This window comes from Salmo trutta, chromosome 34, assembly GCF_901001165.1.
Source record: "Salmo trutta chromosome 34, fSalTru1.1, whole genome shotgun sequence".
Taxonomy (NCBI): Eukaryota; Metazoa; Chordata; class Actinopteri; order Salmoniformes; family Salmonidae; genus Salmo; species Salmo trutta.
The window spans coordinates 26,602,866-26,617,790 of NC_042990.1; positions in this window are offsets into that span (position 1 = coordinate 26,602,866).

A 14,925-nucleotide genomic window follows, 5' to 3' on the forward strand; every position below is an offset into this window, starting at 1 on the left:
CTGGGGCTCTGTGGGGTCTGTTTGTGAACAGAACCCCAGGACCAGCTTGCTAAGGGGATTCTTCTCCAGGTTAATCTCTCTGTAGGTGATGGCTTTGTTATGGAGGTTTGGGAATCGTTTCCTTTTATGTGGATGTAGAATTTAACCGCTCTTTTCTGGATTTTGATCATTAGCGAGCATCGGCCTTATTCTGCTCTGCATGCATTATTTGGTGTTTTACGTTTTACTCAGAGGATATTGTTGCAGAATTCTGCATCCAGAGTCTCAATTTGGTGTTTGTTCTTTTTGTGAATTATTGGTTGGTGAGCGGACCCCAGACCTCACAACCATAAAGGGCAATGGGCTCTATAACCAGAGTTTAGACACTGTTTGGGAAAAAGTTAATTTTCTTGTATACATTTCCGGTTTAAGTCCATAAGGAGTACAATCTGTGGCTTGTGTATGTCCTCAGTGGGTGTCCTCAGAGGGGGTGGTATCCCCTGGGCTTGGGGTTCTTAATAATTTGTCTGTCCTGCTGTGATGTTCAGGCTATGGTCAGGAACTGAGGTGGGCTGTTCTGCTGGCTTCTCTGCGGGGGTGGCCAGCTCTATAATGGGTTGTAATCTTTCTCACCTTCTCCTCCAGCACTCTCACCTTCTCCTCTAGTGCGCTGTTCTTTTCTTGCTCTTTCTCCTGTTGATGTTGTCTCACCACAGTCCAGAATGCAGCTATGTCTCTCTCCAGCTTCTCCAGGTCTGGTTGAGGGGTGTTGTTGTGCTGGACAATTTATTGTGCTGACTGGAGTGTGTTCACCTCCTGTTCCAGCTCCACTTGCCTTTTCTCCAGCTGGGTGAATGAATGTATCCTTCATTTCAATGAGGTACTAGTGCTCTGTTGTGGGAGGTTGACTTTCCACTTGGGGTTGCTCATCTGTGGGGTTCTTTAATGAAGAGGTCTGGTCTGACAAGAGAGAGTTTCTCCTGCTGCGTCCCTTCTTTGATTATGTGAAAGTCCAGCTGAAACTGTTTGGGGTTGCCCTGTACCAATACTGTTCCATGTGTACAGGTTGACATTGGCTGACTCAGTCCTCGTCGTCTAGCATCCTGAGTTTCCACCCAGCCCCCCCCCCCCATATTGCACTGTGCCATGCCAGGGGATGGTCTGTGTGGAAGATTAAGTTGCTTATATTCCCATTGTTTTAGCAAAAAATGTCTCTTGATTTTCCATAAGGAGCTTCTTTTTGTACTCTTTCTGTGCATTCTAATTTTTTTCCGTACTGTATTGTAGGGGGCTTCAAAGTCCTCAGCATTTGGGTTGGGGAGTCTGTTACTCTCCTGCCATTGTTGGGCTCAAGGGTTTGACACACCTCACTTCACACCTTAATGCTAATTGAAATTGCAGCTCTGTTCTGTCCTAGCAAGCTTGGTAGCCTTAACTTAGCGTTTAGTCCTTTATAAAGTAAAATATATTATTGCAATAGATTTTTCTTCTTGGCTATAAAAGTAGCTTCAGACTAAACATTACTCACTCAGTTCCAGGTTGAATGGTGTTTTCAGGTTTCTATTGTGCTTCTTTTGCTGGTCGTTGGTTTGCCAGAGCATTTGCTGTATAGTCCTTGGGAATAAGAATCTTTGATAGTAGGAATCCTTCCAGGTACTTTTGTACATGATCAGGTTTTAGGTTTGGAGTGAAGGTCCTTTAGGAAAAATCCAAGTTTATCTTTTTGTAAAAACATGGTGAAAAATGCAGGAGCTCATGATCTCGCTCTGCCTCCCCTTCTCTCTTGCCCCCCCTCTCTCTTGACCCCCCGCGCGTACCCCCCCCTCCCCGCGCATGCCCCCCCCCGCACATACTGGTGTCTGGTTTGTGAGGTCCAACACCAGCTGACTGAGAGGGCTCGTTTCTGGGGTCAGCTCTTGGGTTTGAAGTGCTTTAAATTGGAGACTTGAATTTAGGTGCAGTCAAAAATGTTATGATCTTTTTTGTATTTTCACTACCACTGGAAAGTTGTCTAATTCTCCCTGGCATGCATTAGTTGGTGTGTGTTTTTGGACTTGTAGAATTTCTGTCCACATTTTAAAGTCCAGTTCATTGAGTGTCTGTCTCTCTCCTCTCCTCTCTCGCTCTCTTCTCCGCAACATGATCACGCCATGATCTGATTTCTCAAAAATGCGCATATGAAGAATTTATCGTGCTTAATTTACGATATCATATCAACAAGGATGGTAATATATTTTAACTTAACTTGCATGACTTAGGGGCAACCATATTTCACGGCTTCAGGACCGCTGCAATCTGTCATTGTTATTTATGAAATGTGTTACGTACCGATCGAGGGGTGTTAATTGACTGACAGTTTAAATTTATTGCCACCCCCCGTCAGACGCAAGCCACGCATACTACCTGAGAGGGCCCATGTCAGTGGTGGTGATATTTTCATTTTAGACAACGCTCTGTAAACAGCTACACGTTCTAGGGGCACTTATAGCTCATGTTTCAAAATTTGCCTATTTTTCTTGTTTACTTTATCACACTGGTAGTCAATGAGGCCTGTGTTAGAATTGTAGAGCATACATTACAGCTACACTTTTTCAGTTCATCACTTATTTTCTGGCTGACATAATTTATTGGATTGTTGATAGAGATTATAGATGTGTAAATGGGTGACTATTAAAATAAGTGATTCTTTACACTTTGCACTAATACTCCAACACCATTGATAGCCTGTTTTTATTTAGCCAATGGTAATAAGCAAAAAAATCTATTGCACCAATCAGATAAGGGGTTCACTCACCCTCACACACGCAAACTGTACAATCAATCAATCATATTTATTTAAAAAGCCCTTCTTACATCAGCTGATGTCACAAAGTGCTGTATAGAAACCCAGCCTAAAACCCCAAACAGCTTGCAATGCAGGTGTAGAAGCACGGTGGCTAGGAAAAACTCCCTAGAAAGGCAGGAACCTAGGAAGAAACCTAGAGAACAAGGCTATGAGGGGTGGCCAGTCCTCTTCTGGCTGTGCCGGGTGGAGATTATAACAGAACATAGCCAAGATGTTCAAATGTTCATAGATGACCAGCAGGGTCAAATAATAACAATCAAAGCGGTTGGAGAGGGTGCAACAGGTCAGCACCTCAGGAGTGAATGTCAGTTGGCTTTTCATAGCATCTCTACCGTTCCTGCTGTCTCTAGAGAGTCCAAAACAGCAGGTCTGGGACAGATAGCACATCCGGTGAACAGGTCAGTGTTCCATAGCCGCAGGCAGAACAGTTGAAACTGGAGCAGCAGCATGACCAGGTGAACTGGGGACAGCAAGAAGTCACCAGGCCAGGTAGTCCTGAGGCATGGTCCTAGGGCTCAGGTCCTCTGAGAGAGAGAGAAAGAGAGAAAGAAAGAGAGAACAAGAGAGAGAGAATTAGAGAGAGCATACTTAAATTCACACAGGACACCGGATAAGACAGGAGAAAAATTCCAGATAACAGACTGACCCTAGCCCCCCGACACATAAACTATTGCAGCATATATACTGGAGGCTGAGACAGGAGGGGTCGGGAGACACTGTGGCCCCGTCCGACGTCCGAACAGGGCTAACAGGCAGAATATAACCCCACCCACTTTGCCAAAGCACAGACCCCACACCACTAGAGGGATATCTTCAACCACCAATTTACCATCCTGAGACAAGGCCGGGTATAGTCCACGAAGATCTCCCCCACGGCATAAACCCAAGGGGGGGCGCCAACCCGGACGGGAAGATCACGTCAGCGACTCAACCCACTCAAGTGACACACCCCTCCCAGGGACGGCATGGAAGAGTACCAGTAAGCCAGTGACTCAGCCTCTGTAATAGGGTTTGAGGCAGAGGATCCCAGTGGAGAGACCGGCCAGGCAGAGACAGCAAGGGCAGTTCGTTGCTCAGTGTCTTTCCGTTCACCTTAACACTCCTGAGCCAGACTACACTCAATCATAGGACCTACTGAAGAGATGAGGCTTCAATAAAGACTTAAAGGTAGAGACCGAGTCTGCGTCTCTCACATGGATAGGCAGACCATTCCATTAAAATGGAGCTCTATAGGAGAAAGCCCTGCCTCCAGCTGTTTGCTTAGAAATGTTAAGGACAGTGAGGAGGCCTGCGTCTCGTGACAGTAGCGTACATGTAGGTATGTACGGCAGGACCAAATCGTTAAGATAGGTAGAAGCAAGCCCATGTAATGCTTTGTAGTTTAGCAGTAAAACCTTGAAATCAGCCCTTGCCTTAACAGGAAGCCAGTGTAGAGAGGCTAGCACTGGAGTAATATGCTAATTTTTTTGGGTTCTAGTCAAGATTCTTGCAGCCGTGTTCAGCACTAACTGAAGTTTATTTAGTGCTTTATCCGGGTAGCTGGAAAGTAGAGCATTGCAGTAGTCTAACATAGAAGTGACAAAAGCATGGATACATTTTTCTGCATCATTTTTGGACAGAAAGTTTCTGATTTTTGCAATGTTACGTAGATGGATAAAATCTGTTCTTGAAACAGTCTTGATATGTTCGTCAAAAAACTAGCGTCTCTGTTTTGTCTGAGTTTGAAAGTAAAACATTTGCCGCCATCCATTTCCTTATGCCTGAAACACAGGCTTCCAAGGAGGGCAATTTTGGGGCTTCACCATGTTTCATCGAAATGTACAGCTGTGTGTTATCTGCATAGCAGTGAACGTTAACGTTATGTTTCCGAATGACATCACCAAGAGGTAAAATACACTGCTCAAAAAAATAAAGGGAACACTAAAATAACACATCCTAGATCTGAATGAATGAAATAATCTTATTAAATACTTTTTTCTTTACATAGTTGAATGTGCTGACAACAAAATCACACAAAAATAATCAATGGAAATCCAATTTATCAACCCATGGAGGTCTGGATTTGGAGTCACACTCAAAATTAAAGTGGAAAACCACACTACAGGCTGATCCAACTTTGATGTAATGTCCTTAAAACAAGTCAAAATGAGGCTCAGTAGTGTGTGTGGCCTCCACGTGCCTGTATGACCTCCCTACAATGCCTGGGCATGCTGCTGATGAGGTGGCGGATGGTCTCCTGAGGGATCTCCTCCCAGACCTGGACTAAAGCATCCGCCAACTCCTGGACAGTCTGTGGTGCAACGTGGCGTTGGTGGATGGAGCGAGACATGATGTCCCAGATGTGCTCAATTGGATTCAGGTCTGGGGAACGGGCGGGCCAGTCCATAGCATCAATGCCTTCCTCTTGCAGGAACTGCTGACACACTCCATCCACATGAGGTCTAGCATTGTCTTGCATTAGGAGGAACCCAGGGCCAACCGCACCAGCATATGGTCTCACAAGGGGTCTGAGGATCTCATCTTGGTACCTAATGGCAGTCAGGCTACCTCTGGCGTGCACATGCAGGGCTGTGCGGCCTCCCAAAGAAATGCCACCCCACACCATGACTGACCCACCGCCAAACCGGTCATGCTGGAGGATGTTGCAGGCAGCATAACTTTCTCCACGGCGTCTCCAGACTCTGTCACGTCTGTCACATGTGCTCAGTGTGAACCTGCTTTCATCTGTGAAGAGCACAGGGCGCCAGTGGCGAATTTGCCAATCTTGGTGTTCTCTGGCAAATGCCAAACGTCCTGCACGGTGTTGGGCTGTAAGCACAACCCCCACCTGTGGACGTCAGGGCCCTCATACCACCCTCATGGAGTCTGTTTCTGACCGTTTGAGCAGACACATGCATATTTGTGGCCTGCTGGAGGTCATTTTGCAGGGCTCTGGCAGTGCTTCTCCTGCTCCTCCTTGCACAAAAGCGGAGGTAGCGGTCCTGCTGCTGGGTTGTTGCCCTCCTACGGCCTCCTCCACGTCTCCTGGCCTGTCTCCTGGCAGCGCCTCCATGCTCTGGACACTACGCTGACAGACACAGCAAACCTTCTTGCCACAGCTCGCATTGATGTGCCATCCTGGATGAGCTGCACTACCTGAGCCACTTGTGTGGGTTGTAGACTCTGTCTCATGCTACCACTAGAGTGAAAGCACCGCCAGCATTCAAAAATGACCAAAACATCAGCCAGGAAGCATAGGAACTGAGAAGTGGTCTGTGGTCACCACCTGCAGAACCACTCCTTTATTGGGGGTGTCTTGCTAATTGCCTATAATTTCCACCTGTTGTCTATTCCATTTGCAGTTTGATTTCACAGAAGTGTGATTGACTTGGAGTTACATTGTGTTGTGTAAGTGTTCCCTTTATTTTTTTGAGCAGTGTATATAGTGAAAACAATAACAATAACAATTCATTTTGATTGCTTCTGCATTATCCTGATTAGAGCAAAGTTATTTCCCCAGGACATTTCAGTAATTTTCACTTCTTTGCCGACAGTATTCATAAACACACAGGCTTTTCCTAATTTGTGCAAAATTCCATCCAACACCCTCTCGCCCAGTGGCAACGCATCATTCAGGGCAGAAGGGGGAGAGCCCCACCGGTTTTGAGCCCCACCTGTTTAGCTAGAATTGTTTTTTTTATATTGTTGCCTGTTGTTATTGCATCTCATATCAGTTTGCAAACATTGTAAAACATTTTTTAAAACATGGTTTCTTTTTTGCAGCTCCAAAATGGAGTTGTTTCAACCTAGCTCAGTGCTTTCTGTGGTGGTGGGGCAGCCAGCGGAAAATACGGAGCATAGGGGTTGGTAATGTTCTCTTGTTGCGCCGTGATTGGCTCAGTGTTCTGTCACTTATGGGGACACTACGTCACTGCAAAATCTACGGGTAGAGCTCGAAAATTTAAGCCTCTTGGGTGCTGCCATACACTTACATTAGAAGTGCCCATCCAAGAAGTCTCAAGGACATTGGCTACAGATAAAATTACGTCAAATCACATATCTACCGTAGCTTTGATTTGACTGATTATGTCCACATCATACTTTCAAAATCTTAGCTAGCAAGCTAGACAAGCAGTCTTCAAGCAGTCAGTAATCTACTGGCAAATCCTTTTCAATCCTTATAATATGAAGAGAAATTATAGATAAAATGTATCGGTCCTCATCGGCCATTGGACATAAACATTGCACAAGTTGGAAATCGCAAATTAAACAATGAGTGCTAAGGCACCACTGCAGCCCCGGGTTCGATCCCAGGCTGTATCTCAGCCGGCTGTGACCGAGAGACCCATGAGGCAGCGCACAATTGGACCAGCGTCATCCAGGTTAGGGGAGTGTTTGGCCGGTCGGGATGTCCTTGTCTCATCGTGCTCTAGCAACTCCTTGTGGCGGGCCAGACGCCTGCAAGCTGACAATGGTCAGCAGTTTGACAGTGTTTCCTCGAACACATTGGTGCGGCTGGTTTCTGGGTTAAGCGAGCAGAGTGTCATGAAGCAGTGTGGCTTGGCTCTTGACCTTCATCGAGTCTGTAGGGGAGTTGCTGCGATTAAAGAAGATCGTAACTACCAATTGGATATCACAAAAAGGGGGTAACACCATGGGTCAGAAAAGTTTTAATACATTGGCCATGCTGTCAATCCAGCATGACTTCTGTCGTGTTCAAAACAAATGGAAACTCTGAAATGGGAAATCGCAAACTTCAGTGAGAACTATTTCCAACTGGGAAAATAAGGAAAATCATTTTCAACAGTCAGCCAACTCGGAATTTACATTCGGGCCTCTTTCTAGAGCCCACAAGAAGGACTGCCGTGCCACTATCCTTTTCAAGTGAGCACAGCACAACAAGGTGAGTCCAAAAATGTATTTTATGCTTCTGCATAAATTATTTAACATGCCAAAGGGATATATATACATAGATATACTGTAACCAAGGAAGTAATACTATGTGTATGTTGTGTAGCAAGCTGTTAGTAGCCCATGTGCCTCACCCTAATCATTTGGTCCCTTTCCTCCCTCATAACTTAGCCTACTGTTCTGACTTGATGGTGCACATATAGCCTATAGCCTGTTTTAGAGAAATGCAATCATCAAATACTGTAAGAGCTATCATTGTCTGCTTATATCCCCTTTATTTATCCTATGGTTCTGACTTGGTGTACAGGGAGAATACTGTAAGAACTAGAGGACGACCGATTATGATTTTTCCATGCCGATACCGATACCGAGTATTGGAGGACCAAAAAAAGCCGATACCGTTTAATCGCCGATTTTTATTTTTATTTATTTGTAATAATGACAATTACAACAATACTGAATGAACACTTATTTTAACTTAATATAATAGATCAATAAAATCAATTTAGCCTCAAATAAATAATGAAACATGTTCAATTTGGTTGAAATAATGCAAAAAGAGAAGAAAGTAAAAGTGCAATATGTGCCATGTAAGAAAGCTAACGTTTAAGTTCCTTGCTCAGAACATGAGAAAGCTGGTGGTTCCTTTTAACATGAGTCTTCAATATTCCCAGGTAAGAAGTTTTAGGTTGTAGTTATTATAGGAATTATAGGACTATTTCTCTCTATACGATTTGTATTTCATATACCTTTGACTATTGGATGTTCTTATAGGCACTTTAGTATTGCCAGTGTAACAGTATAGCTTCCGTCCCTCTCCTCGCTCCTACCTGGGCTCGAACCAGGAACACATCGACAACAGCCACCCTCGAAGCAGCGTTACCCATGCAGAGCAAGGGGAACAACTACTCCAAGTCTCAGCGCGAGTGACGTTTGAAACGCTATTAGCGCACACCCGCTAACTAGCTAGCCATTTCACATCGGTTACATCAGCCTAATCTTGGGAGTTGATAGGCTTGAAGTCATAAACAGCGCAATGCTTGAAGCACAGCGAAGAGCTGCTGGCAAAACGCACAAAAGTGCTGTTTGAATGAATGTTTACGAGCCTGCTGCTTCCTACCACCGCTCAGTCAGACTGCTCTATGAAATCATAGACTTAATCATAACATAATAACTCACAGAAATACGAGCCTTAGGTCATTAATATGGTAGAATCCAGAAACTATCATCTCGAAAACAATTTTTTTTTCCTTTCAGTGAAATACGGAACCGTTCCGTATTTTATCTAACGGGTGGCATCCCTGAGTCTAAATATTCCTGTTACATTGCACAACCTTCAATGTTATGTCATAATTACATAACATTCTGGCAAATTAGTTCGCAATGAGCCAGGCCCAAACTGTTGCATATACCCTGACTCTGCGTGCAATGAACTCAAGAGAAGTGACACAATTTCACCTGGTTAATATTGCCTGCTAACCTGGATTTCTATTAGCTAAATATGCAGGTTTAAAAATATATACTTCTGTGTATTGATTTTAAGAAAGGCATTGATGTTTATGGTTAGGTACAGTCGTGCAACGATTGTGCTTTTTTCGCAAATGCGCTTTTGTTAAATAATCCCCCGTTTGGCGAAGTCGGCTGTCTTTGTTAGGAAGAAATAGTCTTCACAGTTCGCAACGAGCCAGGCGGCCCAAACTGCTGCATATACCCTGACTCTGTTGCAAGAGAAGTGACACATTTTCCCTAGTTAAAATAAATTCATGTTAGCCTGTTGAGGCCAGGGGGCAGGATCTTATCCCGGTATTGGGATTCATTGTCATGTGACCATGGCGGGGAATTCAAAACTGCAAGAGTAATCATTTCAAATAATCAAATAATCAACTATTTTCCTCCATTTGAAAGATATATCTCCTAAATCTAACCACGCTGTCCGATTTTCAGAGGCTTTACGGAGAATGCATAAAGTTAGGTTATGTGAGGAGAGTACATTGACAATAGCTGCGTGTAATGTTTAGCCAATTCAAAGAAGGGCATCAACAGACAGAAAACTAGCTAGAATTATGCACTTACCTTTGACAATCTGCATCAGATGACACTCATAGGACATTATGTTAGACAATACATGCATTTTTAGTTCCATCAAGTTCATATTTATATCCAAAAACAGCATTTACAGTCACGGTGAAATTCAGAATTTTTTTCGGCTCGAATGCTCCCAGTGAATCCAGCATTACAAATCACGGAATTACTATTCGAAAACATTGGTAAATTATAATATTGTCATTCAAAGAATAATATATTATCATCTCGTAATTGCTACCGAATGGCCAGATCTCAAAATAACTTTACTGGGAAATCACATTTTGCTATAAACTGGGTACTATGCTAACAACATAAGCTAAGCTATAAGCTAAGCTAAGCTATACCGTTAGCATTAGCATCATCTAATATCGATAATAACATTCTAAATATCCCCTTACCTTTGATTATCTCCATCAGAAGGCGCTGCCAGCGATCCCAGGTCCAGAACAAATGTGGTTTCTTTTGATAAAGTTCATAATTTATGTCCAAATAGTTAGCGTTCAGTAGGCTCCCACAAAATGAGGTGGGCAGTGTAAAGTCACGCCGAAAAGCTAAAAAAAACCTAGTAAATAATCTATTTATGTTTGTTCAAACATGTCAAACGTTGTTTAGCATTAATCTTTTGGTCCATTTTTAACGTGAAACATCAGTAAACATCAGTAATATTTTCACACAACCTATCAAGTGTCTAGAATAAACGATTATGACAAAGACACTCTTCTCAGATTCAATACGCAGGCGCAAAAAATTAAGTGATGACGTGTCAACTTGTAAGCATTCTAATTCGGTCTGTTTTCATGACAGATGCTGCCAACAACTTTCTAAAGATCGTTGACATCTAGTGGAAGCAGTAGGAGTTGCGAACTGAATCCTTTCTCACTGTGGTATCTTTAAAACAATGACACTAAATAGTACAGTCACAAAATTCTCATTTTTTTTAATCTATTTTTCACAGGTTTTTGCCTGCAATATGAGTTTTGTTATACTTAAAGAAACCATTCAAACTGTTTTAGAAAATTCAGAGTGTTTTCTATCCGAATGTGTTAATAATATGCATATCCTAGCTTCTGAGTTGGTGTAGGAGGCAGTTAAAAATGGGCACATATTTTTTTCAAAATTCTCAATACTGCCCCCGTGGCCCGTAGAGGTTAACAGGCAATATTAACACAATATGCAGGTTTATAAATATATACTTGTGTATTGATTTTATTAAGAAAGGCATTAATGTTTATGGTTGGAGCAACGTGTACCTAAGCGATTATATGCAACGCAGGACAGGCTAGATAAACTAGTAATATCATCAACCATGTGTAGTTAACTAGTGATTATGATTGATTAATTGTTTTTTATAAGATAAGTTTAATGCTAGCTAGCAACTTACCTTGGCTTCTTACTGCATTCGCGTAACAGGCAGGCTCCTTGTGGAGTGCAATGTAAAGCAGGTGGTTAGAGCGTTGGACTAGTTAAATGTCCAACTGTCACGATCCTCGTATTCTCCCTCATCGGAAGATATATCGAAATCACTCGATGACCAATACGCAGCAGGTTGACTGTTCCACATCATATTTATTTTAGATAGGAACGACAAAACAAAATAAATACGCAAAGGAGAAAGGTGACAGTTTCACAGGTGACACGAAACACAGTGCAAAATACAATTACCCACAAATACCAAACACAAACACACCCCACTATATGGGACTCTCAATCAAAGGCAGATAGACAACACCTGCCTTCAACTGAGAGTCCCAACCCCAATTAACCAAACATAGACATACACCTACACATAGAAAACCTAACCTAGAACCTAACCCAACACTCACAACCCCACTATACCATAACCAAACATAACTCTGCCACGTTCTGACCAAATATAATACAAAAAATACCTAAGTATATGGTCAGGACGTGACATTACCCCCCCTTAAAGGTGCATACACTGAATGCACCAAACCAACCGAAAAAACAAAAACACACAATTAACCCCCTAACTAAAGGGAGGGAAGGGAGGGTGGCTGCCGTCAACGACGGCACAGTGCTACACCCCCCCTCCCCAACCCACCTATATTGGAGGCGGCTCAGGTTCTGGCCGTTCCAGGCAGTCTGGGCAGTCTGGCAGCTCGGGACAGTCTGGGCAGTCTGGCAGCTCGGGGCAGTCTGGGCAGTCTGGCAGCTCGGGACAGTCTGGCAGCTCGGGACAGTCTGGGCAGTCTGGCAACTCGGGACAGTCTGGGCAGTCTGGCAACTCCGGACAGTCTGGGCAGTCTGGCAACTCGGGACAGTCTGGGCAGTCTGGCAACTCAGGACAGTCTGGGCAGTCTGGAAAATCGGGACAGTCTGGGCAGTCTGGAAAATCGGGACAGTCTGGGCAGTCTGGCCACTCCGGCAGTTCAGGGCAGTCTGGCCACTCCGGCAGTTCAGGGCAGTCTGGCCACTCCGGCAGTTCAGGGCAGTCTGGCCACTCCGGCAGTTCAGCGCAGTCTGGCCACTCCGGCAGTTCAGCGCAGTCTGGCCACTCCGGCAGTTCAGCGCAGTCTGGCCACTCCGGCAGTTCAGCGCAGTCTGACCACTCCGGCGACTGTTGACTGGCGGGCAGCTCTGACGACTGTTGACTGACGGGCAGCTCCGACGACTGTTGACTGGTGGGCAGCTCCGACGACTGTTGACTGGCGGGCAGCTCCGACGACTGTTGACTGACGGGCAGCTCCGACGACTGTTGACTGGCGGGCAGCTCCGACGACTGTTGACTGGCGGGCAGCTCCGACGACTGTTGACTGGCGGGCAGCTCCGACGACTGTTGACTGACGGGCAGCTCCGACGACTGTTGACTGGCGGGCAGCTCCGACGACTGTTGACTGGCGGGCAGCTCTGGTGACTGTTGACTGGCGGGCAGCTCCTGCCCCGTCAAACAGCCCTTGTGCCCCCCCCTAAAAAATTATTGGGGATGCCTCTCGGTCTCCCTAAACTCTTTCATCGCCCTGGAAATGCTCCTCCTTAACTCGGCCCATGTCCATCCTTCCTCTTCGTTCCTCTGCTGCTTGGTCCTGGTTTGGTGGGTAATTCTGTCACGATCCTCGTATTCTCCCTCATCGGAAGATATATCGAAATCACTCGATGACCAATACGCAGCAGGTTGACTGTTCCACATCATATTTATTTTAGATAGGAACGACAAAACAAAATAAATACGCAAAGGAGAAAGGTGACAGTTTCACAGGTGACACGAAACACAGTGCAAAATACAATTACCCACAAATACCAAACACAAACACACACCACTATATGGGACTCTCAATCAAAGGCAGATAGACAACACCTGCCTTCAACTGAGAGTCCCAACCCCAATTAACCAAACATAGACATACACCTACACATAGAAAACCTAACCCAACACTCACAACCCCACTATACCATAACCAAACATAACTCTGCCACGTTCTGACCAAATATAATACAAAAAATACCTAAGTATATGGTCAGGACATGACACCAACGCCCCTGAACAAGGCAGTTAACCCACCGTTCCTTGGCCGTCATTGAAAATAAGAATGTGTTCTTAACTGACTTGCCTATTTAAATAAAAGTGTACAATTTGTATTTATTTTTTTAAAACAACAACGGCCAAATCGGCGTCCAAAAATACCGATTTCCGATTGTTATGAAAACTTGAAATCGGCCCTAATTAATCGGCCATTCCGATTAATCGGTCGACCTCTAGTAAGAACGGCCCCCTGAATTCTGTCGCTGTACATCAAAAGTGTGGAACAAATATTGACTATGTCCGTCCTAGCTCGCTCATTAATGTCTTAATCGAAATTACGGATTACCTCTTATCTGCTCGTCGTTCCCTTATGCCATAATTGGTACATTTCAATTATCAGTAGAAACCATAAGTGTTTAAGCAAGTCAGACATATCAGCTATGTTTTTTAAAAAGACAGTAAATGAGGCTAAATGAACTGTTTCGCTGCCAGACAAGGCACCGCTGATAGCCAGGTGTAGCGGTATGGATTCACTCCATGGTGCTGAAAAGAAAGCTCTGCTGTTGGGACAGCTTTATGTAGGCCCTAACAGTTTGTGGGAACCGTTTGTCACCGTTATAGTGCAGTGAATGTGTTGTTTGGTGTTGTGTTGTGTTGTGTAGTGGCTTGGCTGGCATGCTTAATAAATAAAAAAATATTTTGCCCCAAAGAGTCCTTTGTGGAAGAGTTTTGATATCTGCCACACGCCCTTTGAATCAGATTTTGTTTTGTCGGAGGAGAAAAGCATACACACATTTAAACTACTTAAGATCGTTTTAGCACTTTACATGTTTATTTTTTGATCCATCCGTGTAAACATAATTTGCCTGATGATGCGCAAGTGGAGTGTGACGTGATGAGGTTGGACCCAGTTGCAGAGAAGAGACCAGACGAGGAATCCGTGGTTAAGGATAAACATAAATTATTTACTGAGACACGGTAGCCAAAGGTTCACAGTACACTGGAAAACCGACCAACAAACACTACATCTCAAACTCCCTCAGGAAACAAACACTCACACGGTAAACAATTCAAGTTTCTGCAAAGGACAAGAAAAAACACACCTCTTTTAACATGGAAATCATAATGAGTAAATAGGACACACCTGTGTGTCGTAATGTCTCTAGGACAGTCTCTGCTGCCCTCTGGTGACAGGTGGAACCATGAACTCATTTCATACAAGTGTATTTTCACCCACATTCCCTCTCCTCAATTGCCTTTGACCTTTTTCAAAGGGGGTGAGAGAGGACAGAGGAGAGAGGACGCAGGAGTTGAGCTAACCAACTGAGAAAAAGCCACACTAGAATGTCTCTGTTAACATCTTTCTCTCAGTGTCCACCTCTCTCGCTTTCGCTGCCGCTCTCTCAGTTCAATTTAAGGGCTTTGTTGGCATCTCTCTTTCTCGCCATGTGGGACGCACACTTGGAAAGACAATTGCGCATTCACACCATTTTCTGTATGGCAGACTTATTTAATTAGAATGACAAATTGAATTAGAAGAGGAAACAATGTTTTGTAGTCCTACTGAATTGTGCCTTATTAAAATGTATGTCCTCTTGATTAAGACATGTAGACTTGTGGCACAAAAAAATGTGTTTTCTTGTCA